The sequence below is a fragment of the Rosa chinensis genome, chromosome 2 (assembly GCF_002994745.2).
Source record: "Rosa chinensis cultivar Old Blush chromosome 2, RchiOBHm-V2, whole genome shotgun sequence".
Taxonomy (NCBI): domain Eukaryota; kingdom Viridiplantae; phylum Streptophyta; class Magnoliopsida; order Rosales; family Rosaceae; genus Rosa; species Rosa chinensis.
The window spans coordinates 75,930,592-75,956,832 of NC_037089.1; the positions used below are offsets into that span (position 1 = coordinate 75,930,592).

Here is a 26,241-nt window from a genome sequence, read left to right on the forward strand (position 1 = left end):
GTTAGCTGGTAGGTTTGTGGGGTGGAGGTCGACGGACTGGTCCGCTTGCTACTGAGCGTTTGCCTAGCTACCGCTAGTCATGGTAGTTGTGGTGGATCACATTTTGTTCAAGGATTCCCACAGACGGTGCTAATGTACGTTAATGTCTAAAAGTTCAGCAGTAGTTGAACTTCTGTTAACGCTGATCCGATGAGCGGACCGCTACTTGTGATATCAGAGCTTCTGTTTACCTGTCAAGTAAAATACAGAGGGCGTCAGAGGGAGACCACTTTGGGCGGTCTTCTCTTCTCCGATGCCTAAGTTAGTCAATGTATTTTTGTTGACAAGGTAACAATAGGTAAGTAGTAAATGCGTAATTAATGAGGAGAGATGAGAGAACCTTTTATAGGTGAGGAGGGAACTAATCTTCTCCATGTTTTCGATGTGGGACTGATGTGCTTCACTCCCCAGCTTCTGGAGCTTCTGATGCTAACTTGGCGTGGCGTGTCAGCGGTGATCTGGGGGTGAGCCGGGGCGCAGGCGGTAGCTTGTTTGGGCTGTGTTTCAGTAGGTCACACAGTTGGCGGTAGTTGGTACCACTGGCGGTATCATGAGCGTGGCTCATTATAGCTAATTATGCTTGCAAATGCTCATGTAAGTACAATGTCTACTAAAGGTAAGGTAACACTCATCAAGAGTTGTAGACCTTGATTTATTGCTCCGAATGAGCTACTATAATGTTACCGAATTTGAAGTATTGTCTCACTAAGTGCCTCCAAAATGGTTGGAGAAGATTTTTTAAGCTATCGTGAAATATTATCGCACTAAGTACCTCCAATATTGTCCAATTTTTATACAGTAAATTGAGGCATATAATGTCATGAACCAGAAGTTCATTAAACCAAATACATTATTTTGGCTTGACCAGTTACATCACCTTTGTCTACCATGTTGCATGGAATCACTTACAAGTTCTGATGACTACTAACCTTACTTAGAAACAAATTGTTTATTTACCGCATATTTACGAGTTGTCATTTTAATGAGACGATCCTCCTGCCATGAAGGGAGAAAGATTGTTTCTGAAGAATGACATGAATTGGTGTGAGATATTTTTCCACCATCTCATTTTGAGTTTGAGAAATATCTAAGCTAATAAATTGATAAAAGAAAGTGACAAAATTATATGCCAAATGCAAAGGAATATGCTTGGGTTAAAGTCCCTAAAACCAACCATATTAGCACAAAGAATCTCGACCCAATTCTATTTTTGTTATGCATGTGTATCCAAGTGACATGGTTCTCTTGAAAAGAATGTCATTAAACAATGTCAGAGTTCCTAATGCTACACATACAAAAGTTATAAGTACGCCATTAGAGAATGATGTCATGGTGATACAATAATTCATCAATATGGTTGATACTCATGAACATAATGTTTTTTACCTCAAACTTGGTTTAGGTTTGCCACCAACCAATGAACATCTTCACTCCAAAGAAAATGATAGATCTTTAAACGCATTTTTGTGCATGGTCATAATAAGACAGTCTTCCCGCCGTTATGGGGAGGAAAGACTACTGTCATTTGAATAACAGCGTGAATTTGTTTGGATTGTATCCACCAGGTCTAAAGTTTTAAGCTCCCAAAAAGGGAAGATTATACAAGCCCTATAATGCTGTACATGAGATTATAAGTAAAAAAATCTACATTCTCTACATAATTCATCAAGAACTAAATACTGTTTAGTCCTTGAGCTGTTGACCATAAAACACTTCAGTCCCTGACCTTCTAATTTCACACGTTTAGTTATTGTACTTCAAAATTTCGGACCAAAAGGTCCTTGCCGTCTAAAACCTCAGTTAAGTCGCAGCGAAATGTCTATTATGCCCTCAGTTTTTTTTTTATAATAAATTTATTCCTTTCTCTTTTTTTTATTTTTTCTTTTTTTTCTTTTTCTTTCTTTTTATCTCTTCTCATCCACCCCCTACGAGGAATGATGAAGAAACAAACAGAAAGAAAGAAAGGGAAAAAATTAAAAAAAAAATCATTTTCCAAAAAAATAAAATAATTAATTAATTTAAAAAAAAAAAGAACTGAGGGCATAATAGACATTTCACCACGACTTAACGGAGGTTTTAGACGGCAATGACCTATTGGTCTAAAATTTTGAAGTACAAGGACTAAACGTATGAAATTAGAAGGCCAGGGACTGAAGTGCTTTATGGTCAAAAGCTCAATGACTAAACAGTATTTAGTCCATTCATCAATGAGAGATGATTGTCCTGGGAGTGACAATATATGCCCCAGAAGTGGCATGGGTACCCAATATCAATAAGCTTATTATAGCTAATGCATGCATATAAGAAGTATATTTGGTAATTTACGTCAATGATAATTTACATTTAGTAGCTACCAAAAATCATTAAGGGCTGTATTGACGCTATATCACATTTCACCATGAATGTCGACAAAGTATATTATTGGCTAAAATTGGAAAGAGGTAATTCTAATGAAATTAAATATTGGAAACATGATGAAAGACTTTTACCTTTAACCCTACACGGTACAAAAGGGTATGTGTCAAAAGTGAAGATAAATCACTGTGACACAATATCTATTTATAGAGACATGAGATTATGAATATCTCCCCTTATACGAATGATAATTTTCTATAAATACAGTGTTACATATAGCTATTATATTGACCAGAGATTTATGACATGTTATCACCGTATATTATCACTACTACAAAAATTGAATCAGACGACACCTCTCAAACAACGCATTATACTTTCCCGTCGTCTGATTGATTTTTATTTTTTCAGACGTCGTTTCTACAAAATCCGTCTTCTCATATGGACTTATGAATTAGTTCAGAAGGCATTTAAAGACAAAACCGTTGTGTGACGCCAAAAAAATTGAGCGGCAAGTTTCCCGCCATGTAAGTGGTGCCAGACCCTATCTCAAACCCCAAAATTTCCCCCAAAATGGATTGATCATACGACGAAAAATAATAAAACTGTGGTCTGATTAATATGTTTGTCGGAAATGAGGGAGATTTCCCACCACCATTTTCTCCAACTCCCCAAAGAAGAAGTCAAATTAATAGGAGAGAAACCCCAAAATTAAAATGGCCGCATACAAACCACATTTTTATAAATTTCTGTTGTATGAGTTATTGTCCAAATTGATGGGGACCTGTCCAAATTAATATAGGCGGAGCAAAATGTATAACAAAAATAACAAAGAACCTTCACTCTCTCGGCAGCACCTCTCTCTCTCCCTCAACAGAGACCCAAAACCAAAACCTCACTCTCCCAAACCTTCACTCTTCGCTGGCGCCTCACCTTAAAACCAAAACCAGGCTCTCTAATCGATTGATGCGCTAAACCCAAAATGAGTCGTCCTCTGATGTCCCTTCCAAATCCCCATTACACTGCTGAATTCGAAATCCCCAATTTTCTAGGGTTTCAATTTTTAATCTCAAGAGGAAAATGTTGAAGCGGAAGGCATCATGGAAGAGAATGTTCCCCCTCACCATCTCCGGTACCTGCCTCTCAAGGCCATCACCGCCAATAATCCAAGTGTCGTCATCTTCTTCATCGATCTGAGGGCTTGTCCAACAACCGCTACTATGGCGTCAACGAGTACATCGCCATGTTCCAGCCCCATGACCGAATCATGGGCTCCCCTCCGTTGGTCACTTGACCTATGGTTACTACACCTCCGGCGAGAAGAAGATCTCAGCCAACTCTCTCTCTCTCTTCCCCTAGTCTGAAATCCAAGCTAGCTATCACCGTCAGCCAGCCCTCTTCTGCTTCGCTTCAATTCAATTATCTCAGGTATGCCTAACTCCCCAAACCCCCCCTCAAATTTCTTTGCCCTTGTAGAATTGAGATTGTTTTTGCTCTTTCTCTTTGTATTGGATTTGACCTTTTTGCTCTTGTTCTTGATTGTTCGGCTTTGATCTCTCTTTTTTTGGGATAATAATATGGTAGTCTTCTTTCTACCCTTATATATGTCAGTCTATGTGTTCGATCTCTTTCACCAAAGAGTCTAAATAGCAAAATGCAATGGTGATGTCTGTTGTTAAAATAAGAAATAGAAGAATGAGTAAACATTTCCTGCAGGAAAGTGCAATTGATTGAGAGTATTTGGTTAAAATTGTATTCCTCACAGTTAGATGGATATTGATAAAAAATGACATATAAGCATTTCACATTGTCTTAAATTCTGGGATACAGAATTCTGGATCACTGGAACTTCATGTGACACTGTAGCTTGCAGACATGCTTGGCAACTGACTCTATTTTATCACTGGTCAAAATGAGAGTAAGTCCTTCTTTCTCTATTGATTGGGTTTGTCAAATTTATCAATAAAGCATGCAAATTTTAACAACAAGTACCGTTTGTTAAACTGGGTTTCTAAATAAGGGATAAGATTATCGCCTTCCTGAGTACCCTTTCATAACAATCATAAAGTTTTAAACTTATTCTCTCTCCTAACATTTGGTTACTGCTGCTTTCAGTTTCTTTTCCTTTATGTACCCGTAAAGTGTTCTTAATGTCTCGGTTAGAATACACTATATAAAATTTCAATTATCAAAACTCATTTATTTACAATTCATGGTCGATCAGCTCTTTCCTTTACATTATAATCAGATTGATTTCATTTTTATTGCACATAAAATTCATGCAAGGTTCAATACCATGTTGATACTTCCATTGAATACTCTATTTAAGTGTTTACATTCCACAATTTAGTTTATTCTCTTCAGTATTATGAATCCTTGCTTTACTTACTGCTATTTACTTTGTATAATGTATGTAATTTCGTGCCTTGCACTTTTTGGTTGATATTAATGTAAATATTTGTGATTTCTTGCGGAAAGTTACATACTCATCTATAGTTTTTCACTTTGGAATCAATTTGTATAGTATTTCCACTCTTTGAATAATGTTATGACAATCATTATTAATTGATAGCAGATAGTGATCATGGACTAATTGCTTCTATGCTAATAACTCTATTTTTGGCAACTAATTTATGTAGAAAAATTGAACTACAGAAAGACTTGCAATACATAAGTTTGATGATTATTCAATGTCTTTGTACTTGGATCAAGTGAAGCATGCAAAAATCCAAAAAGCAAATTACTTAGTTAACTTAGCACAACAATAGAGAATGAGTCATAGTAGCTAAAATTGTTTTCTTTTTCGATATAATTAGGATAGACATGTCTGGTAATTTATTACTTTTTTTTTCACAACTGCCATATAACTTTTGGTTTTTGGTTTCTCTTCGTTTTACTAAGACCTATCTTCATGTATTTATGTGCATCTACTTCATATAAGTAATTTGGCTGACGGAGTCTTCAATATCAGTTGCTTTCTTAGTTGATTAACATAAACATTCTGCTATGCATGTTTGGTGCTATCTTGAGTGATATTCTCCATGACGAGGAAGCCTTGTCTACCGCAACATGTGGTGCTTGTTTGGGCTATCAAAATGCCAAATGAGCTCTCTTCTTTCAATAGTTGACATAGGGTCTATGGATTTTTCTGATGGATTGAATATTGAATGTTTAAATATTTAGTCACGTTACTTCCAGGCTGAGAAATAATGCCCATTTAGCTTCCTTTATATGTCATAAGAATTCCTGCTTTCTTTAGTGTGTTTCTAAGCAAGTGGTTTCTTGGATCTTCCTGCATTGCAAGTTCATGTTGATGAAATGTCACATGCAGCAGAAAGTAAACCCAGTTTGAGTTGTATTCAATGCGCTTATTATTGCGTGTGATCAATCAGCAGCAGTTGACCGTGCTTTTGATGTCTTAGAAGAAATGAAGGCAGATACGACACAGCCTATAGAACCTGATCACACAACTGGGATAATAAAGATGAGCTCGACAAGATCACACAACTGGCCTATAGCACTTTATCTTCTTCTTCAACTAATCTGGGCTCTGTGGAGGTAAATGTCCTATAATAGCTCCACTTTGGTGGGGAAAATTTATTTGTGAGGTTTCATGTAGAATGTATATTTAGCTGTGAGAATCATGTAGAGCTAAATATACATGTAGAATGTATATTTAGCTGTCTAAATTATTGAAAGTGTTTGCCCATTTTTTAATTGCATTACTATCCATCACCCAATTGTGCAAGTGAGAGCTATATATGCTTTAATATATACCAACTTAACTAATTGAATCATAATAAATGTACTAAATTCTTCTCTGTTAATATGATTGAGTTCAGAATTTGGTAGCTATCACAATCTCTATTCTAGCCTACAATCTGTCTAGGAGAATTGCTCTGTGTGTGTGTGTGTATGTATTATCTTTGTTGTATTTTTGGACTCACTAATTGCTGTCAAGTTTGAGGTACGTAGAAGATTATAATGGGTCCTGATTAATATACTTAAGAAGTCAATATTTGGGGTTTAGGTGATAAATGGTTGAAGAGTTGAATGATACTATGTCAAGTAGTAGAAGCATAAATAACAATGGTGTGGTTAAATTTTTTTGGTCGGATTACAATTCTAATAGACCAGAATGCACAGGCATTGCATTTGTTCATAACTGGTCTTCTTCAGGTTTTTATATGTCATTATATATTCTAATTTGTCTCCGGCATAGAATCAACACATTGTTGCAGGAAAAGTTGGTAAATGCATGTAGCAACCCTTCAACATGAGTTTTTAGAGCTGTAGAAAGTCCAAAAATTGACATGTTTAGCTAAAGTTTATGTAGTGTATTGCTATCTTCCTTTTGTACTTTGTTGTTAAAATGGTAATCTCATCCCTAAGTTGCCTTGTCTCAGGGAAAATACCTGATTTTATTGGAAACTGGACCAAACTTGACAGACTATCAGTATTCCCATCAGTATGTTCATCTTCCATCTTTACACTCCTTTTGGAAAAGCTACTAAAAGTATAAATACAGCAACCGACTTCTTGAGTTGCAGAACTCTCTTCAGAATCTGCTATTTATATTGCAATGGCAACAAGCAAGGGATGTGAAGGAGACCTAGGTGTAGTAAAGAATGTAGAGACGGTGATGCAGCGAGAAAGCACCTACAGAAGCTTCCAAAGCTAGACTCCAATGAGGCCATGAGAGCAGCAAATTAGCTAGACTCCTTAAGTAAATTTCTCGTTGTATATTGCTAGGAGAGTAGTATTAGATGTACTCCATTTGTAGATGAAAGATTACCTTTGCACAATCTATTTTGGAGCATGATTTGGATCATAACATTTTTTTCTATATATTGATCGGCTACTGTTAATTTGATCATTTTATTTAAGTTTCAGCATATACAATGCATTGAATCATTCTATTAGGACAACAATAACCACAAAAAAAACTGTCGTATGTGCACAATAGTTACAATGTCCCAAAAATAAAAACTGTCGTCTGATTGTAAAATAGATAATGACTATTTTGAAAAACTGTCGTCTGAATGAAAGTCACACAACGGGCATAAAATAAAGCGACCTCTGAATTGCAATCACACAACAGTTTCTAAAGTCGCCCGTCGTCAGAAGAATAGTCACGCAACAGCTAATGCTGTCGACAGGCTGCCGGCATGCTGCCGAGCCCTTCACACGACGGTTCCCTACAATCGACCTTCATCAGACGGCGCCTCGATATACGACGGTTTGCCTCCATATCAGACGACGGTTTTTAGCCGTCGTCTGATTCAATTTTTGTAGTAGTGTATGAAGATCTTAAAGACACATTGCTAAAAGCAAAATCTCAAAAGTAAAGTGTCATTATAAGTGCATCACTTATCAAATCCTTGAGGGGTTCAAATACACGAAAGACTCAAATGCAAATTCATGAATGGTTGAAAGAGCCTGAAGCTCATTCATGAAATCAAAGAGTCTATAACTAGCTCATATATACTCATTCTGTTATAGTTAACGTGACCTAAATTGCCTCAATGAGTACTATGACAACAATACGAAATCAAATTCAAATTATGATTATAATGTTGTAACATATTCTAACTTTCGCGAAGTTATGAATTCTTAGAACTCTTGAAGAGCTTATATGAGATGTATCAATACACAAAGATATTGATGTGTATGGCTAGGTATGCCATGATTTTTCAATGTTTTAAACTATACAAAGTTAAATGTGTCATTTTCTTTTTATTGTTTAGCTATTACTTGGTATATGAATTTGAGAATATGAGAATGTTTCTAACCTTATTATATGAGGTAAGACTTATTGAAAATCGTCTAGCTTTGTTGGTATTGCTTTAACTTTACAGCTATGAAAATTTGTGATGAACCCCTACATGCAAGCACACATAGTCTCACATTAGTGATAGACAAATCAAACCACTATAAATTGTACATGTAGCTTATCGCATACATAAATGAGACTTGCAACAATCAGGGGGAGATTCTCATAAGAATGAGCATGAAGAAACATGTTACCTAGGACATATGTGCGTTGTGCTTTTTTTGTCCTTCGACTAAGGTTATTTTTGTCCCACTGAATTTTTGTTACCTGACAAGGTTATTAATGAGACAATAATAAGCATGTCTAATACTATTATTCATGGGTGGACATCAAAGGGGGAGTGCTGTAAATATTATTATCTATGTGGTTGTCCACATAAATACTCATTAGTTATGTACTTTGACGTAAACCATACCTCTATATAAAAGAGCCTAATGAGACTGAATGTAAACACTTCTACTTCCTCCTAACTATTCTCTCTTTATCTTCATAACAAATTGTAATTTTTTTATCTAATAGTATTTTTATTGTAATTTCATATTATGATATTTTAGTATTTTAATAAATCAAAAAAATTTTAGATAAACAAAGTAGTTAATAGAGTGGTAATAGCTGCACCCTAAATACTGTAAAAAAAAAACCCATTTTAAAAAGGGATAATTCCTTTTTGCCTAAAAATTACATGTATTGTGCCCAAATGCACCAACATTTTCGTATCTTACTATTTGCTTGGGAAAAGACTAAAAAGGGTAGTCTCCTATATTGTCCTGAGCTTTTAGAGCTTTCGTCTACCTTAGAAACTTTGTTAAAAACAAAAATGAAAACAAGATTAGCCTTCAACATGCCTAAGTTTTTCTCCTAACGGCTCCCTGCCTAGTGGATACTTTAACAGGCGGAATCACTGCTGCTTGTCTTAATCTCAGTTTTAAAACTGGTTTTTTCTGGTAGGCAAAACTTTTAAAACTTCAGACTTCATGTAGGAAACTGATAGTGGTAGCTATTGAATGCAAAACTATGAAACAGATAGTGATAGCTAAAGATAGAATGCAAAACTATGAAACAGATAGTGATAATTTTGCTACTTTTGACAAAATGGGTAGGTAATCCTTATTTTATTTATTCAACAAAAATACATGCTAGAAATCTAGAGTCCCATTCTTAGGTAAACAGCAAAAGGCTGTTTAGCTATCCATAAGAATGAAAACAGATACTTACTTGTAATGAAAGCACACTACTGCACACCGAACAGAAAAAACACACTGCTACTTATGGCTTTCTTACTTCTTGAGAGAAGACTCTTTTACTCAATTTTCTGATCTAGAACTAATATGAAAAAAAATTTCTCTTCCTACAATTGGAACTTAAAGCTCCTTATATAGGGAGCGGAACTCAAACTAGAATTCAAAACATCGAAATGTACAGAACAACTCCGTGAACTTCTGCTTTTCTGAGTGCTCTTGCTGGTGGAGGTCGGACAGGGAAAAGCAAAAGTAGTTAGGTGAAATGTTTTTCACTTTCTTCTTTTGAAAAGCAAAAGTATCTTTTTGAAAAAGATAACAGTTGCCTTTTGTTTTGGTGCTTTCTTCTTTCACCTGTGGCTTCACCCGTGATGCTACATATTCTTGTCTGTTTCTGAATTGTGGCTAAAGACAAAGGAGTTGTTGTCTGCCTGGGCCATTCTAACAGTGGTAGCATTATCTTCGACATCTGTATCAACATACATCTTGTAGTGGTTGTCAGTTTCAAGCCTTTCCACCCACTGCAAGCATGTCAGTGTTGACTCTATCTCCTTTTTGGTAAGAGATAGGAATAGGTCACTGCTGATTACGTCAGGATGATCGTAAGCAGTGATAATAGTTTTCTCTCCTGCTACCAGGAAGGTATTGTGGATATCTTCAGAGATGATCTTCTTGATGTATTCTAGATTCATGGCCTTCATCCATGGGATGCTTGAGTTTGGTTGGCCATTGTACCCTACACAGGCTGGTTGAAGATATTTCCTTTGAATAATTCTCACATAATGATATGGAGGAATATATTCAACTTCACCGTTTGCCTTCTGGATCCATTCTGGATGAGTGGATCTAAACCTCAGATGAAGCATACAGTCATTTTTTCTTATATTTTTGACTGTGTTGACAATGATAGGTGGCAAACCTTTCAGATCATCATTTGTTTTAGTCCTTAGATTATGGACAAAACCATTTTCAACAAGCCAGAGCTTGTGTTCTTGAGGATGTTCACTCTGAACATTAACTAAGTATCTCCCAACATAAGGTCCTGCAATGATAAAGAGAGTTAGGGGAACTCGATCTTCAGAATTATGACTTCCTATCAAACTATGGAATTCATGCCAGTCTGATTCATTGAGCGCCATGATAGGGACCCTAGCACTTTCAGGGCTTTCAAGGAAGAGAATTTTTCTTTTCTTACAGCACTCTGCTGTGTATGAATTTCTTCAAGCTGTGGCCTAGCATTTTCATAGAGTTCTTCAGCTAGTGCAAAGAGAGCTGGGAACATCAGACCACTGCTTCTTTCTTGAAAGGCAAATAAAAGATTATCCAAGATTGCCTTCTGGTGAAAAGCTAGTCTCCTGCCAGTTCTGAACACAGGAGTATCAAAAGTTCTTAATTCATAATTAAAAACATTTATAACTCCCGTTGGAGTTGATCTGCTTTTTGGCAAAGCAGCAGCCGTCAACGGTCTTGATGAGCCTTTATCGTCTGCCGTTTGAGACGGGCTAGCCAATCCTTTACCCTGGGATTGATCAGTTGTGGCTAGTCCTTTTGGACTTAGCAGAAACCTTTTGAGGATTTTTTCTTTGGGATCCTCTTCAGGTTCATGTTCTTTCCCAGTTCTTCTGCTTCTGGGATTACAACCTTTGTCGTCATCTCTTTGGCTGAACATTGCCATTTCTCTGGTCAATGTGTCTGGAAGATAGTTCTTATTTCCTGCAATCAATTCAACATTATAATCATATTGGTTAAGAAATAATTGCCAGTTTGCTAATCTTCCTCTATCAGCAGCTTTATCAAGTTTGAAATTTTTGAAATTCTTTACTCTGGCACAATCAGTGTAGACAGTAAAGGGTTTTCCAAGAAAAGCTGGAGAATTTAAAATCGTTTTTTTGACAGCCAAAATTTCTTTTTCCCCTGTGGGATAATTTAGTTCTGCAGGGCTAAACTTGCCACTACAAAATTTGCAAATCTTTTCAATGTTAGTCCCAGGCGTTTTTGCCAAGACTACACCGGACCAATAATTATCACTCGCATCTGTCTGGAGGATAATTTCATCATTCTCTTCTGGTTGTTGAAGAGGAGGGAGGTTTTTGCAGAGATTTTTAATTTGCTTCACAATTCTTTCATCATCTTCTGTGAAGTTCCATTTTCTTTTGGAACTTGTCTTAGGAGATAACATTGTTGTTAACCCTGAGATCTTGGGAATGAAATCTCTCCCATAATTTATGACACCAAGGAATCTCTCTAGACTCTTAGCATCATGAATTCTATCTGGGAACTTCCAGATTTTCTCAAAGATATGAGGTTGGAGTTTTATTACTCCATTTTTGATATTTATTCCTAGGAAATCAACTTCATCGAGGATAAAGAAGATTTTCTTTTCGCCTAGGATAATTCAATGCTGAACTATCAGCTTTACTACCTCATGGAGGTGTTCCATGTGTTCTTCTCTGTTTTTGGAGAAGACAAGGATGTCATCTATATAGACGATGCAGAACTCCGCCACATGCTTGAAAATGTTGTCTATCTTTCTTTGAAATATTGAGGGAGCTTGCTTTAGACCAAAAGGCATTACCAACCATTCATAATGACCTTGTGGTGTTCCGAATGCAGTGAGAGGAATACTCTAAGGATGCATCTTGACCTGCCTGAAACCCGACTTTGCATCGAATTTTGAAAAGACTTTACCTCCTCTGAGCTGGTTGATCAATACTCTTACTTGAGCAATTTGATAACCGTCTTTGACAGTCTTCTTGTTGACATCTCTGTAGTCAATCACCATTCTAGCTTTTCCTCTGAGGTTTTCTGCATGATTTCTCACGTAGAATGCTGGAACATGATGAGGGCTAGTGGACGGTTGAATTAATCTCTTGTTCAGGAGATCTTCAATATCTTTTCTGAATTCTTTTTTATCTTCCTCTTTGTATTGAGGAATGGCTTTGACATGACAGATAGCATTCATGTCATGCAATCTCAATTCACAAACCACTGGGTCTTTTTCCCAAAACTTCTGAGGATCTACATCGATATTTTGTTCGAGTAGTTTCTTGATTTTATCAAGAGTGGGAATTTTCTGAGACTCAAGCTTATTCTGAAAGTGCTTGAGGTTATGCTCATGGATGAAACTAGCTTCTTCATCTTCACTAGTTTCTTCTTCTTCTTCTTTAGAAGATTCTTCAACAAGTAATTCTTCTTGTTGTTTGATTTGGAGTATAGGCTCGAATTTGGATTTGTAGGGGGTAAGATCACCACTATTCTGTTGCGATCTCTGATACTGAGTAGTGAAACCAGGACCTACTACACTTTTTGCTTGTGTAAATCTGTCTGCCCAGAACACCCATTCACCTTTTCTGAAGCCTATCGCTTCTTCATCTTGAATAAATCTCTGTTGGAGAATAAAATCATTTCCCAACAAGAAATCTGATCCTTGGCCTTCAGATTGCCAAACATTATGAATGATAAATGTTCCTCCACCAATGGTGATATGAACATTTTTTGCTACTTTATTCATGGTGAGATGGCTTCCATCAAATGTAACACCAGTAGCAGATTTTTTCTTATCTTCTTTCCAGAGTTCATCTGGAATTGCAAATCTCTTTGCAACAGTAAATCCTGATCCATTATCCACAAAGGCATGTAGATGATATTTTTTATGATCAGGGAATTTCAGTCCAATCTCTATGTAGTTGCTGTATACTGGTAGAGACGACTTTTGATTGATGAAGCTCATTTTCCTGAGCTTGTTCCTTTGGAATGAATGGTTTACATTCTTCTGGAACAATTTCTAGTGGTTCAACCAGTTCAAAGTTTTCTTTTTTATCGATTTTTTCTTCATCGGTGATTTCTTCCTTTATTTTTGAGGAAGATGGTTCCATGATTTCTTGGAACAGAGTTTCTACTTTCTCTTTTTGCTCAGAGAAATATTCTTCATATTCTTGTTCAACCAATTGGCTGACAAAGCCATTCTTGGTTTTTCTTCTTGCTTCAGCTATAAAGCATTCCTTGTGATAAGTCTTTTTTGACTCTTCACAGAACATAGAGAGACCATTCTTTTCATGACATAGGTAATAGTCACAGACAAATGTACCAGGGTTAACCTGATAAGAAGACATTAAAGATTCTATCTTACTTTCTTCCCAATTTTTGATTCTTAGAACATTCATCTGTCTGGATTCGAAGTACTCTACTTCAGAATCTGACTCAGATTCTGATGAATCTTCTTCTTCAGACCAGGCAGAATAAACTGACCTGTCGTCTTCTTCATCATCAGAATAGGCTATTTCGTAGCCTTTCATGTTTGTTGTTTCTACTATTTGCTCATACTCTTCGAAGAGAGCTTTAGTAGATCTTTTACCCTTTTCTGGGCATTCATTGGCATAGTGCCCTTCAGCTTTACATAACCAACATCTGCAAGATTGCTTGGTTGTTTATGCTGATAGGTATTCTTCTTTTTCTTGAAGAATTTCTTTTTAGGATCTTCATCCTGCTGTTTCTTGTAATTGGAACTTTTCTTGAATTTCCAATCTTTTTTCTGATTACTCTTTTTGAATTTTTTAGAGTAATATTTTTCTTTCTTTTTTCTGTGGAATTTGGATTCATGACATCCCCAATTTGTGGGCATATCCAGTATTCCATAACAGAAATTCTCAACTCCTTTGAGTTGTTTTTTGGCCATCTTAGCTCTAAGATTGGCTTTGCTTTGCTCTTTCAATAATTGCCGGATTCTGTCGGAAATTCCTCCAACTGAAAATCTTTCAATCGGTTTTTCAGCTATGCTTTCTCTCACAGCTATTCTCCATGGTTCAGGGAGTTTTCTGTGCAATAGATTAACAAGATCAGTATTCTCTAGTTCACCAATTGTACAGTAATATTCTTGAATTCATTCAAGTATTCTTCAAAATATCTCATGTCACAGATTTTGAGAGCATGGATATTCGATTTGGCCGTTTCTTTAGCCTTTGCACTCAGATTTGAGAGATCTCCACAGAACTGATCATACAGGGGTACTGCAAAATCATACGGAGACTTTGAATTTTTGATTTCTTCAAGCCAGTCTCTTCCTCTGGCAGTTTCTTTGAACGACAGCTAGTACTTTTTTGCTACTCCAGTAAGAGTAGTTTCATAGTATACCTGCAAATTTGGTGCTTCAAATTTTCCAAGGGTAAGTGCAGAAGCCATCATGAGGCTGTCTACCCATTGGTCAATGGTTTTTCTTTTGTCTAGACTCTTGTCTAGATTTAACCAGATGCCATAGTTCGTGATTGGAACTTTGGGCATATTGTCCTCTGGGACAAATCTTTGGGAATTTCTTTCCCCTTTTTTACCCGTGGGGGCTTTCTGAAGTGGGAGTTTTGTTTTCCCTCTTTCTCTGCTAATGAAAGTTCTGGAGCTTTCTCATTCTTCCATTTCTATATCTTGGTAAGGAAAGACTTTTCTCGTCTTTCTGATTTTGAATTCTTTCATTTCTTCGATTAATTTTTCTATTCGTTCAGGATTTTCGCAAGATTCTGCTTCTTCATAGAGTTCATAGAGCCTCTCTGCTCTGAACATATGGACTGGTCTGTTTAGATCAGCTTCCAATTCTTCTTCAGATATTGGTTTTTCAATAGTGGGTTTTGTACCACTAACACTAGCTTCTCTAGTGCTGTAGCTTCTTCTGAGAATATTTTTATTTATCCTGAGGTTCTCAGGACAGACATCTCTTTTTCTGTGATTGTCAAAATTGAGACTGATTTCTCCAGTCTTTCTACTTTCATAGATTTTTGCTTTTGCTCTTTCCGGTAGCTTTTTTGGACCGGATAGTTTCCATTCAAGAGGAAAGGTCACTTCATTCCAAGTAACTTTATGTATCTGTAGTAAATAGTTCTTCTGATTGGTGAGGAACCAGTAGTAAGACCTGGAATATTTGTTATTCTGGCCTTGGGGGCTACTGTGGTGCTCATCAATTTATAGTATATTCTATATACTATTGCAAGTTCTTGCATATCTTCTTTCATGGATATGCCATCTGTCTTGACTCTCAGTCGTAGACAGTGAGGTGCATCTTTCAAACTGGTGGTAAAGTTTGGAAAGCAGTTGAAATATGCTACTTGATCGCATAAGGATGCTTCAAGTGTTCCCAACAGACTAGCTTGGAAGTCTATTAATCTGTTGTCTTGTAGAACACATAGAACTGAACAGTCTATGCCTTCTCGAGCAAGCAAATTTATGACTACTTGGACTGCTCCAATATGCATAAATTGATATTTTTTTGCTTGAGCTCTGGCAACTTCTGAAGGAGTGATCAGTAGAAGATCAGTCTCTCCCCCTGCTTTAGCGGGGGTTGTAATTTCCAGTAGTTTAAAATAATGGCTATCCATTAGATCAAACTTTCCCCTTTTGTAGATTTGTTTAAAATCTAATTTTGGGATTGAGGAGTTTTTTACCTCCTGTTCAATTTCGTTGAATTCGAATTCTTCAGCATTCAGGAGCTGTACTCCTTTCTTTTTTCGAAAGATGCTTAACATCTTGATATCTCTTTTTTCCGGATTTTCATACCGGACACTAGTATGACTAGTAGATGGTTCCAAAAAAATCATGTTTGGAACAAGATTTGTATCTGGTTTTTCTAATGGTTTGAATCCATTAGCTTTCTTTGTTTTCACTGTAGGCACTTTCTTGTCCTTCAGTATATTTTTCATAGAATTCAGCGTTTTTTGCTGTTCATTGATTTTTCTACTGACGACTGTCAGCTTTTCTTCTTCCATTTTTGGAAGTTCCTTGATATAATCCAGTTTGTTTTCCAATCTTTCCAATTGGTGGATTATAGCAGGTAATTTTTCTAGATGAGTTTGACATCTAGATAATTCTAGTAACAACCTCTGATATTTCTCATCAGAGGAATTTAGTAGAGAATTTATTTTCTCTAATAACAATTCTGACATTGTCCCCATTTAGGAAGGGTTCTCCTTTGAGCTATTTTACAAGCTCTGATACCAGTGATTTGAGGATCTAACCAATGCTCAAATAATCAAGAGGTTTTTGTTCCTCTTCCAGAACATATAAGAGATTATCAATCTTTTGTTTTATTTTATAGATTCTAGTTTGAAGTCTATAAATGATATCCCAATAGTTGGGAGATTCTCTATTAAGACTATCTCTATAGGCTTCCAGTTTTCTCAATTTTTCTCTCTCTTTTTGTAATTCTTTGCTAGTATTTTTATAGATAGCAACTAATTCAAGTCTATCAACGATCGAAATTATAAATAGTAAATCGTACTGTTTACCTTTGAAATAGAGGATGAATTCTATCACACTTCTGTTTAAACAAATAACTTTAAGAATGGGCCCACCACGTTTCATCAAATGTAACAAAAATATTAAACATATTATAGACTAATGCAAAGAAACAACAGAAGGGTACTGATGGAATGAAAAATAGAAAGTTGTGTAGATAAGAAAGAAAGGGACAAATGACTAGGTGAAGAGGAATAAAAATAATTTGTTGGGGTTTTTGAGAAGTATTTTGATAGAATCAGGGTGTATGAGCATTAACCCTTTTAAAAAACCCCAATATGTGTACCATCGTTTTGCAATTCCTTGTGGTGCAACTAACAGGGTCATACTGAGTTTAACCATCTCTCATGACTTAATGATATGATCATAAATAGTACAATAATTATATATATATATATATATATATTGTCATTTGCCATGATGTGTTTGATGACTATAGTCTAGCACTATATCTAGTGCTATTTCCTTTGTTCCCCTTTGTCAAGGGTGCTTTTTGACCTTAATTAGATCATGATTATGTTCGAGCTTGTTAGCTTTCAATTGGCCTAATTTTGGAACAGAGATGTGGATACATTCCTTTACTTTCACCTTAAATGTTGAATTATTTCGCTTTCTTCAAAAATGATCGAGTTGGATTCTCCATCTTTTTTAATTGTATTCTAGTTTTGGCAACTTCAGATGAACATTGCATGTGGGAAGCTCACAGTAACTTTTGATTGCCATCATGTAATGAGCAAATAATTGTCGTTGTTATCGAAAAAAATGCAATGAGCAAATACCAGTAAAATTTGACTTTACGATTGAGATGATAGGCTGATAGCCAAGCAAATCTCTATCGAATTTTGACAGATGTGATTAGGATTGATCCAAAATTATTATGATAGAGAGGGAGAGTGGTATGTGTTAGGAACATGAAAGGGTGTTAGTGTAATTTTGTTATGCCTATAAATAGGCTGTTGATGTATTGTTCACAAAAAACAGATAATACACAATGTAGCCCATTCAGTTTTATACGCTTTCTCTCATCCCTTCTCTTCCTTTTTCTCATCTTCTTCTTCCTTCGTTCTTGATTCATAGCTTAGCTTTCATGGTATCAGGAGCTCAGGTCGATCGGTGACCTAGATGTTCTTGCTTCCTCTATCTTTTGCTTCCGCGTTATCAATTTCATTCAATTTTGATTTTCCCCAATTCCAAACCCTAACCCCCAAATTTAGTTTCTCCCTCTTCCATGGATCCTTGCTCCAAGCTTGAGCTTTTCACCGTCGTTGCTCTGTTCCGGAATCCAAAACTCATCGATATCAAGCTTCCATGGCCTTGTTCGGTGCGACGTCGTTTTGTTTTTCAATTCGAGTGCGGACAAGCGATTCCCTCCGACAGTCTCCACCGGAATCGGTGTGCGGATTCACGTCCATGGTTTGAGGAAATTACAGAGAGTTTGGTAATCTGTTTCCGATTCACTCATCTCTATTCGTTGTTCATCTGCTCTCTGCAATTCTTGTTGCTCCGCTTCACTATACATACAGCTGATGTGCTAGCTAGTCTATTATGGGATCTTCCCTAAGTCGTTTCTGTTTCATCCATCTACTTTGCACGTTATTATGTTGAAGTATATTGATAGAATATTTGAAAAAGAATTGAATTTTGAATTAGATGGACAAGAATTGATTGGTTTTTGAAGTAGAAGAATTAGTTGTAAATATTTTGAAAGAAGAAGTGAGTGTAATTTGCAGAAGAAGAATTGGTTGGATTTTGAAGAAGTAGATGATTTGTTGTATATAGTTTGAAGAACAATTGAATGAATTTTTGAAGAAGAAGAGTTGAGTTGAATATTGAAGTATTGATTGAATTTTGAAGAAGTAGATGAATTAGTTGTATATAGTTTGCACAAGAAGAACTGAATGATTTGAAGAAGAATTGGTTGAATTTTGAAGTAGAATATAGTTTGAACAAGAAGAATTGAATGCAGTTTGAAGAAGAAGATTTCAATGATTGTTCAAAGAAGAAAATTTAGTTGAATAGAAGAAGTTTTTCTTTTCCTTTTTTGAATGGATGGCTCTGGTTCAACGAGTATGGATACGTTCAATTGGAGGTGCATACAACTATTATTGGTCATGGTCTATATTTCGGTGGAGTTCTGCTTACATGGACATATTGGTAGATTGGGGAAGTGTTAGTGGTACTAGCAAATAATGATCTTCCATCTTCTTTTTTGGTAAAGGGGTAGCAGCTTGTTCACTTGGTCTCTATGTGAATGTAGTAATATGGTGTTCAAATTGATGAGGCAGGGGATTGATGAGTGGTTTTGATGATTGTAGCTACTAGTCATATGAGTAGAACGGGTATGCATGGCCTATATTGCATGGCCGCTATCTCTTGTCTTTGCTGGTGGTGGTTTAGGAAAGTAGATGCACCGGTTCTACCAGTTTTCAATGTTCAAGAAGCACATCAGTTGAAGATTTTCTGTGGGAGTTTTTTTTTTCAAATTAGATCCAACCATATGCTTGTACCCAAGCCTATGGTTGAGGGGGGGCGTTAGGAATATGAAAGGGTGTTAGTGTAATTTTGTTATGCCTATAAATAGGCTGTTGATGTATTGTTCACAAAAAACAGAGAATACACAATGTAGCCCATTCAGTTTTATACTCTTTCTCTTACCCCTTCTCTTCCTTTTTCTCATCTTCTTCTTCCTTCGTCTTTGATTCATAGCTTAGCTTTCAGTATGAAGAGAGAGAAATGTAGGAGATAGCAACACATGACTGACATGAGAAAAATAACAAAGGGTACTTTTGGAAGTTAAGTAACCAACACAAAAACAAAGTGCGAGTGGTAACATGTGAGAGAAAATGAGAGGCGAAAATCACTCTTTGTTTCTATACCATAATTGATAATGATCTCACTTTTTTTGTTCGCAACCTATTCATTTATAATTGAGAAGTGAAATTTACATTTTGTTTTATAATCCACAGTTTATGTTTTCTTTTTAAATATCTCACATGAGTCACATCACATATTTTACAATTCACATTATAAAAAGAATAAAAAAAAAACTTAAGATACTAAAAATAAAACATGCAATGTGAATTGTAAAATAGGGAGTTTGAATTTCACTCCCCTTATGATTTTAGAAAATTACACACAAGTGTCATTTTGAAACTTTAATTAGTCATAAGGTCACTTAATTTTTTTTGTACACACAAGTGGCTACAAAATAGCATATTTTTATTTAACTATACCCATTTTGCCCTTAGCCCCAAATTAGATCAAAATATCTCTATCTCTCGAAATGAGAATTAGATTTCTCTCTCTCCCTCTCTCTCTCCGACGAGCTCGTTCGCTTCTCACCGTCAAATAACCTCTCTGACATCGAAAGCTCTCCCTCGTTACAATCGACTATTGTGCAGTAAAGCTTAGCGTTGGCCGGATGATGTCGACGGAGAGACAAGCCTTGTTACAGATCGGAGCGAAACGAGACGGCATCGTTTCACCATCTCCTCATCTTTCTTCCGCGTTTTCTCCAATCTCGAAGCCAATTCAAATCAGATCGGAGAAATCAAATCAGTCACCAGAGGGAATGGCTTCATCGACCACAGTCAGAGTCTCCTCCAGCTTCCGCAGCGGCCAAATCGTCATCCTTGTCGTCCACAAGATCTGGTGTGTGAGTGCGGGTTGTGGATCTGGTATGCGAGTTGAGGTCATGGATCTGGAGCTAGGCTCCAGCGATCTGGAGTGACGAGAAAATGATCTTTAAAGGCGACCAATGGTCTCTCTCAGTTCCAGGCACTGTGATCTTCGCCGAAGACAGCTTTTCCCATGCTGTGGAGAAGGAGGTGGAGGAGCGGGTTCAGAAGCATTTTTCCGGTGAGATCGAACTGACGATAAGGCGTCTGAGAGATTATGGTAGGTGATTACGGCGAGGTTTGGTTCCAATCTGCCATTTGGTCAGAGAGCTATCCTCCGTCTCGTAAGCCCCTCTCTCAAACGACGTCATTTTTTATGTGAATTTCAGTATATGTTGAGCGTTTGTTGAATGATTTCTCCATGTTCTATGCACAGAAAGCTACTTGTTCTGACCTTGAAAGAGAAACATTGATATTGAAATATTTGTTTCTTTTAGTATGTGATTAAGCTGTTGGGATTGACTAGATATGTCAATATGAATAATTTCGTGTTTTAAGCGAAATGTTGATGCTCTTTACAACTGTTATAAATGGCTATTTAACCAAGGGATAGTAGCTTTCTATTTTCTTATGCTAGTATATTTCAAACTAATGTTAATAGCTTCTGTTTTCATTTTGATAAATTTCACGTTAGTAGCTCTTGATATGTGATGCCCCGGAAATTCGTATTTATTTTCCGAGGATTTTTCGGAATCTAAATTGTGGTTATTGGACGGTTTCGTGGCTCTTGGATGGAGCGGAAGTGTTTCGGACGAATTTCTATTCTGAAAGTATGACTTTAGGGGGGCTCAAGGTTGACTTTTTATACATTGGGATTCTCCGAAAACTTCCTTCACGAAAGTTGTAGAGCGCGTCGATACGAGTTTGTGGATATGTGGAACACGAGAATCAAAGTTCGTATGAGAAAGTTATGAGCGTTTGAAGTTTTGGGAAAGTTCTATAAATAGGAGTTTCCATTTTCAGAAACTTACTATTTCCATTTTCACATTTACCATTTCCGGAAATCAGAAATCCTCCGTTCTCTCTCATCACCCGCGCTCGACCCGACCAGAACCCGGTGATCCGACCCGGATTTTTCGGCGAGCTCCGGCGACGGCAGACCACCAGACGAGCCCAGATCGGTTCGCCTCCTCCGTGCGCTCCTCCCTGTGGTGTCCTCTAGCGCCGATTCTCAGCGGTGGAGGCGGTAGAAGGCGGTGCAGATTGTTGTTTTCGGACCCGATCGGTTCTCTGATCTCCGACGTCGGCGAGGCTTCAAGTTGAGCTTGGGGAGCTCAGAGCAGCCTCCTTGATCGATCCTTGGTGGTTGCTTGGATCGATTCACATAAAGCATGGTTCAACTCAGTTTGGATTACTGTTCATGACTTGTGAGGTAGTTTTCGACCCTTTATGCTTGTTTTCTGACTTCGAGCTAGTTATGAAAGTTCACAAGCATGCTTAGATGAAGAACTTTGATGTTGGGAGTTTTGTGCAATATTGAGTTTTGGCCGGCGGCGGTGCGCCACTGCCTGTGGAGGCGTTCCGGTGGTGTTCCGGCCATGTATGGGATTTTTCTTGTACTATATGTTTTCTACTCTTCGATACGAGCGTTTTTGATATATAATACGCATATTTTGGAGTTCGTATGAAATTGTTACGATTTTTACGATTTCATACCGGTTGATTTATTCGATCCGTGAGGATTCGAGCGTCCGATCGACTTGTGGTTTGGTCATATAGATCGTGGACGTATTCCGGAGACTTTGGGAGGTCTCGGATGTGGTTTTGCCTCTATTGGCGCCACTTTGGGGGATTTTAGTTCAAAACAGGGGTTTCGGACTTAAATCGGTTGTGAATTGTTACTGAGTGGAAACCATATGTGATTAGGTACTTGGCGAAGTATTTTGGACGGTTGTTTTGGGAATTGGCCGCTTTGTTCTTGGTTGAAGACGCAGCGGGAGTTTCGAGGTAAGTAATCTCACGAAGTTCATTCACGAACGGGCTTACCATATCTTTTTGAGAGCTATTTAGTAACTGCAAACTATAGTTGGTATTAGTAGGCATTCCTGAGCGGATGACTACATATAGATATATATTTACGTGAAATATATATGTTTTGGTGGTTTGTGGATTTATGAAAACAATAAGCATGAATGATGCGTTTTATTGTTTTGGGTTGTGGCTTTTGGAAAACAAATGATTGTGGAAATGATTGATTTCGATTTGTTTTGAAAAGCGTTGAGATTTGTGTAACATTTTGGGTCCAGTGCGACTGCTTTAATGTTTTGCTCCAAGGGACTATGCGGCCCGAGGACTGAAGGTCTATGACCTTGGGAAAAGTGTTGAGATTTGTGTACGAAAACAATATGCATGAAATGATGCTTTTTATTGTTTTGTGGCTTTTCGGAAAACAATGATTATGGAAATGTTGATTTCGATTGTTTTCAAAAGCGTTGAGATTTGTGTAATGTTTTTGAGTCCTGTGCAACTGCTTTAATGTTTTGCTCCAAGGGACTGTGCGGCCCGAGGATCGAAGGTCTATGACCTTGGGCAGAATATCAGGTAATCACGTCTTTGGCCGGACGAGTGGTTACGTTTTAGTTAGAGCTCTAGTTTGTCTGCCATATAGGTAATTCATGGGGTAACGGGAATTGGTTATTGATAACTCATGACATTACGTATTTTTAGGGAACAAGGTGTGAGTTGCTTCCTTATTAACGGTTTTTAAGGGGACAAGGTGCAAGTTGTTTTCCTTATTAACGATTGATAGAAATCAAGGTGTGAGTTGCTTTCTATGGTACGATTGATAGAATTCAAGGTGTGAGTTGTTTTCTATGTTTTACTGATAGAAATCAAGGTGTGAGTTTCTTTCTATGGTACGATTGATAGAATTCAAGGTGTGAGTTGTTTTCTATGTTTCGTTTTAGAAGAAACCAAGGTGTAAGTTACTTTCTTTTATTTCGATTTGAAAGGAAATTAAAGTGTGAGTTGTTCTCCTTTATTTCATTTTTTTAAGGATTAAAGCGTGATTTGGCTTCTTGATTGAAACGTATGGGGTTCATCCTGTGATTTTGGTGTGAGTTGTTTTGAGTTACTCATACGGGCTTGCAAAAGCTTACCGGGTTTGTTGTGTGACAACCCGGTACACTATTCAAACGGTGTAGGGGTTAATCCTGCAGGTTAGGAAAATCGGGGCTGAAGCTGAGGTAGCGCCTTTGCAGCTTTACTGTAGAAAGCCATTTTTATGACTTTACCGTTGATAAGGTTTTCCGTTGTAGTTAAACTCTGAGAAGCATTTACGTTTTATCTTGTTGTTGACAATTTAATTTGTAAGCTTATGTAATATATGACTCTGTGGAGCGGGTCAATATTGATTTAGTAGGTTCAGGGCATCAATATGTGTGTAAGTTAAAGGGAAAAAGTTTTCAGGTATTTGTTATTGATGACTGAACGTTCACGCATGTATAATTATGGGATTATATATCGATTTTTATTTGTTAAAAATCAGGGGCGTGACATTATAACTGTTATAGTGGTTTTTCAACAAGGTGATGGTAGCTTTCTATGTCTCTGTCAAGGTTCTAAAAATCAACCTAGGCAGCGCCTCCATGCCGTTCCGCTTTTGGCCTAGTCGATCAAGCTAGGCGTCAGGCTGAAAATCGGCCGCCTAGTCATCCTAGGCGGGTTTAGCTGGGCGCTGGTCGGTCAGGGCGTAGGCGTTTCCTCCATTTCTTTGTTTTGTTTATAACCTTTCAAACCTTAAAAGTTAAAACCAAAATTGACGAAACCCACTCTAAATCATCGTCTGGCCCGTCGCTCTTCTCTCTCCCTCTTTCTGGCACAGCCGCACAGGTCTTCTCTTCTCAGGCTCTTTCCGAGCCACCGGCTTCAATCTCTTTCCAAGTCGCCGGTGAAGCCTTATTCCCGTGACTGTCTCTAATTTTCGAGTTGGGAGAGGGAGGGGGTGGAAGGGGGGAAGAGGAGGAAAGTGAAGGTAATGGAAAAGAAGATGGGGTTCATTCTTCTCCATTTTTTGGTAGTGTGTACTGTGTAGAGAGAGAAAGAGAGAGACAGAGTTTGGAGAAGAAGAAGTGGGAGAGAGAGTTTATGCGCAAGTGGTTTGAGAGAGAGAGGAAGTGAGTAGTTTTGGTTGTGTGGCCACGTTAACATGATAAGGTTTGGGAATTGAGATAAGAGCACGTGAACAATTTAAAGTTGTTGGTTTTAGTGTTTGAATATAACTTAATCAAATTATTAAGTGATTTTAGTATTTGAATATCATTATCCAATGAAAAATATCAAGAGTTATGTGAATAATTTAATCTATTTGTATTTAGTGTAAAAAAAAAAAAAAAAAAAAAAAACACCTAGTCCCCGCCTAGGCTCCCTCCTAGGCCCCTGGGCGCTAGGCTTCGGACTACCGCCCGACTAGCGCGTAGCGTTTTTTAGAACCTTGGTCTCTGTTAGTATCTTTTTAAGCTGATGTTAGTAGCTTTTGTTATAATGGCTTTTTAGCACATTGACAGTAGGTTTCTACATCTATTGTAATAGATTTTTACAACTATGATAGTAGATTTTTAAAACTATAGAAGTAGCTTTTTATTTTCATAGCTTTGTTAGACTTTGAGAACCGCTCTCTCAATTTAAGGGAGTAGCTTTTTTTCTACTTGGTAATAGCTTTTGGTTTTTGTGAGAGTAGGTTTTGGTGTTGGTTAGTGTAGTTTTTGTTTTGCTTGATAGTAACTTTGGGTGATGGTGAAAGTAGCTTTTGTTACTTGTCATGGTGACAATAGTCATTTGTTGTTGGTGAGAATATCTTTTTGTGTCCGTGACAGTATCTTTTGTTAATGATGTTAGTAGCTTTTGATTTTGGGAGCATATGTTTTATTGGTAACAGTAGCTTTTGTTGTTGGTGACAGTAGCTTTTATGATCTCGCCAAAGGTTGCCGGAAATCTCATCAGAGTAGCTTTTGTTGCTAGCCATATTAGCTTTTGGTGTTAGTCACAGTAGATTTTGTGGTAGCCGGAGTTTGCCGGAAGTTGGCAGGAGGTCGGCTGGAGTCCCGCCAGAGTTGACCAGAAACCTCGCCGGAGAGGAGAGAGAGAATGGTTGTTGAATTTTTACTCTAGTGGCATGTAGGTAAATATGTTGGGTTTTATATCCAAAATATAACACCATTTTAAATCTAGTAGCCTTATGAGGGAAAAAATTAATTAGTGGCCTTATGGCTAAAAAACATTCAAAGATGCACTTATATGTAATTAACTCTTAATGTCATTAACACAACACCACCTTCCCTCCAAATTTCATTTATTGTCATGTAAATAAACTCAAATCGTGAACTTACTTTAAATTTCTAAATTTAAAAGCCTTGTTTTCTTAAGTGAATATAGGTCTAGAGCACTTACTTCCTAAGAAGAACTCCAACAGATTACCTATATTTTGATTTTTCTCTACTTTAGAGAAAAATAAGTCTCTTTTACTCCAACAGATTCCCTATAACTATCCGTATTTTAGGGAAAGTGACGAAAGAGAAAACCAAATTCCCTATATTTACAACAAACTCTAAAATTTTAAGCAAGAATATGGAGATTTTAAAGATTGTTGTAAAATAGAGAATCTATTGGAGTTGGAGAAGAAAAAGAGACTAAAGCTTTGACTTTTGCTTCCCTATAATACAGACATTATAGGGAAGCTGTTGGAGTTGCTCTAAGTATTGCGGATTTAGAGTTTTTTAAAGAGGAGGTGGGGATATGGTAGTCTGACGGTCTGACCTTTGGAGTATCATAGAAAACTTGGGATCAGTGCTTCACTCTAATAATGCAGGGGCATTGCAAGAAACAA

General features: G+C 37.1%; 1 long non-coding RNA gene across 1 annotated transcript; it reads left to right on the forward strand.

The window, feature by feature from the left end:
• Positions 1–3,214: 3,214 nt before the first annotated feature.
• Positions 3,215–7,280, forward strand: LOC112186042. Its single transcript, XR_002930605.2, has 3 exons — positions 3,215–3,822; positions 4,225–5,952; positions 6,801–7,280. It is a non-coding gene; the product is annotated as an uncharacterized LOC112186042 (long non-coding RNA).
• The last annotated feature ends 18,961 nt before the right edge of the window (positions 7,281–26,241 follow it).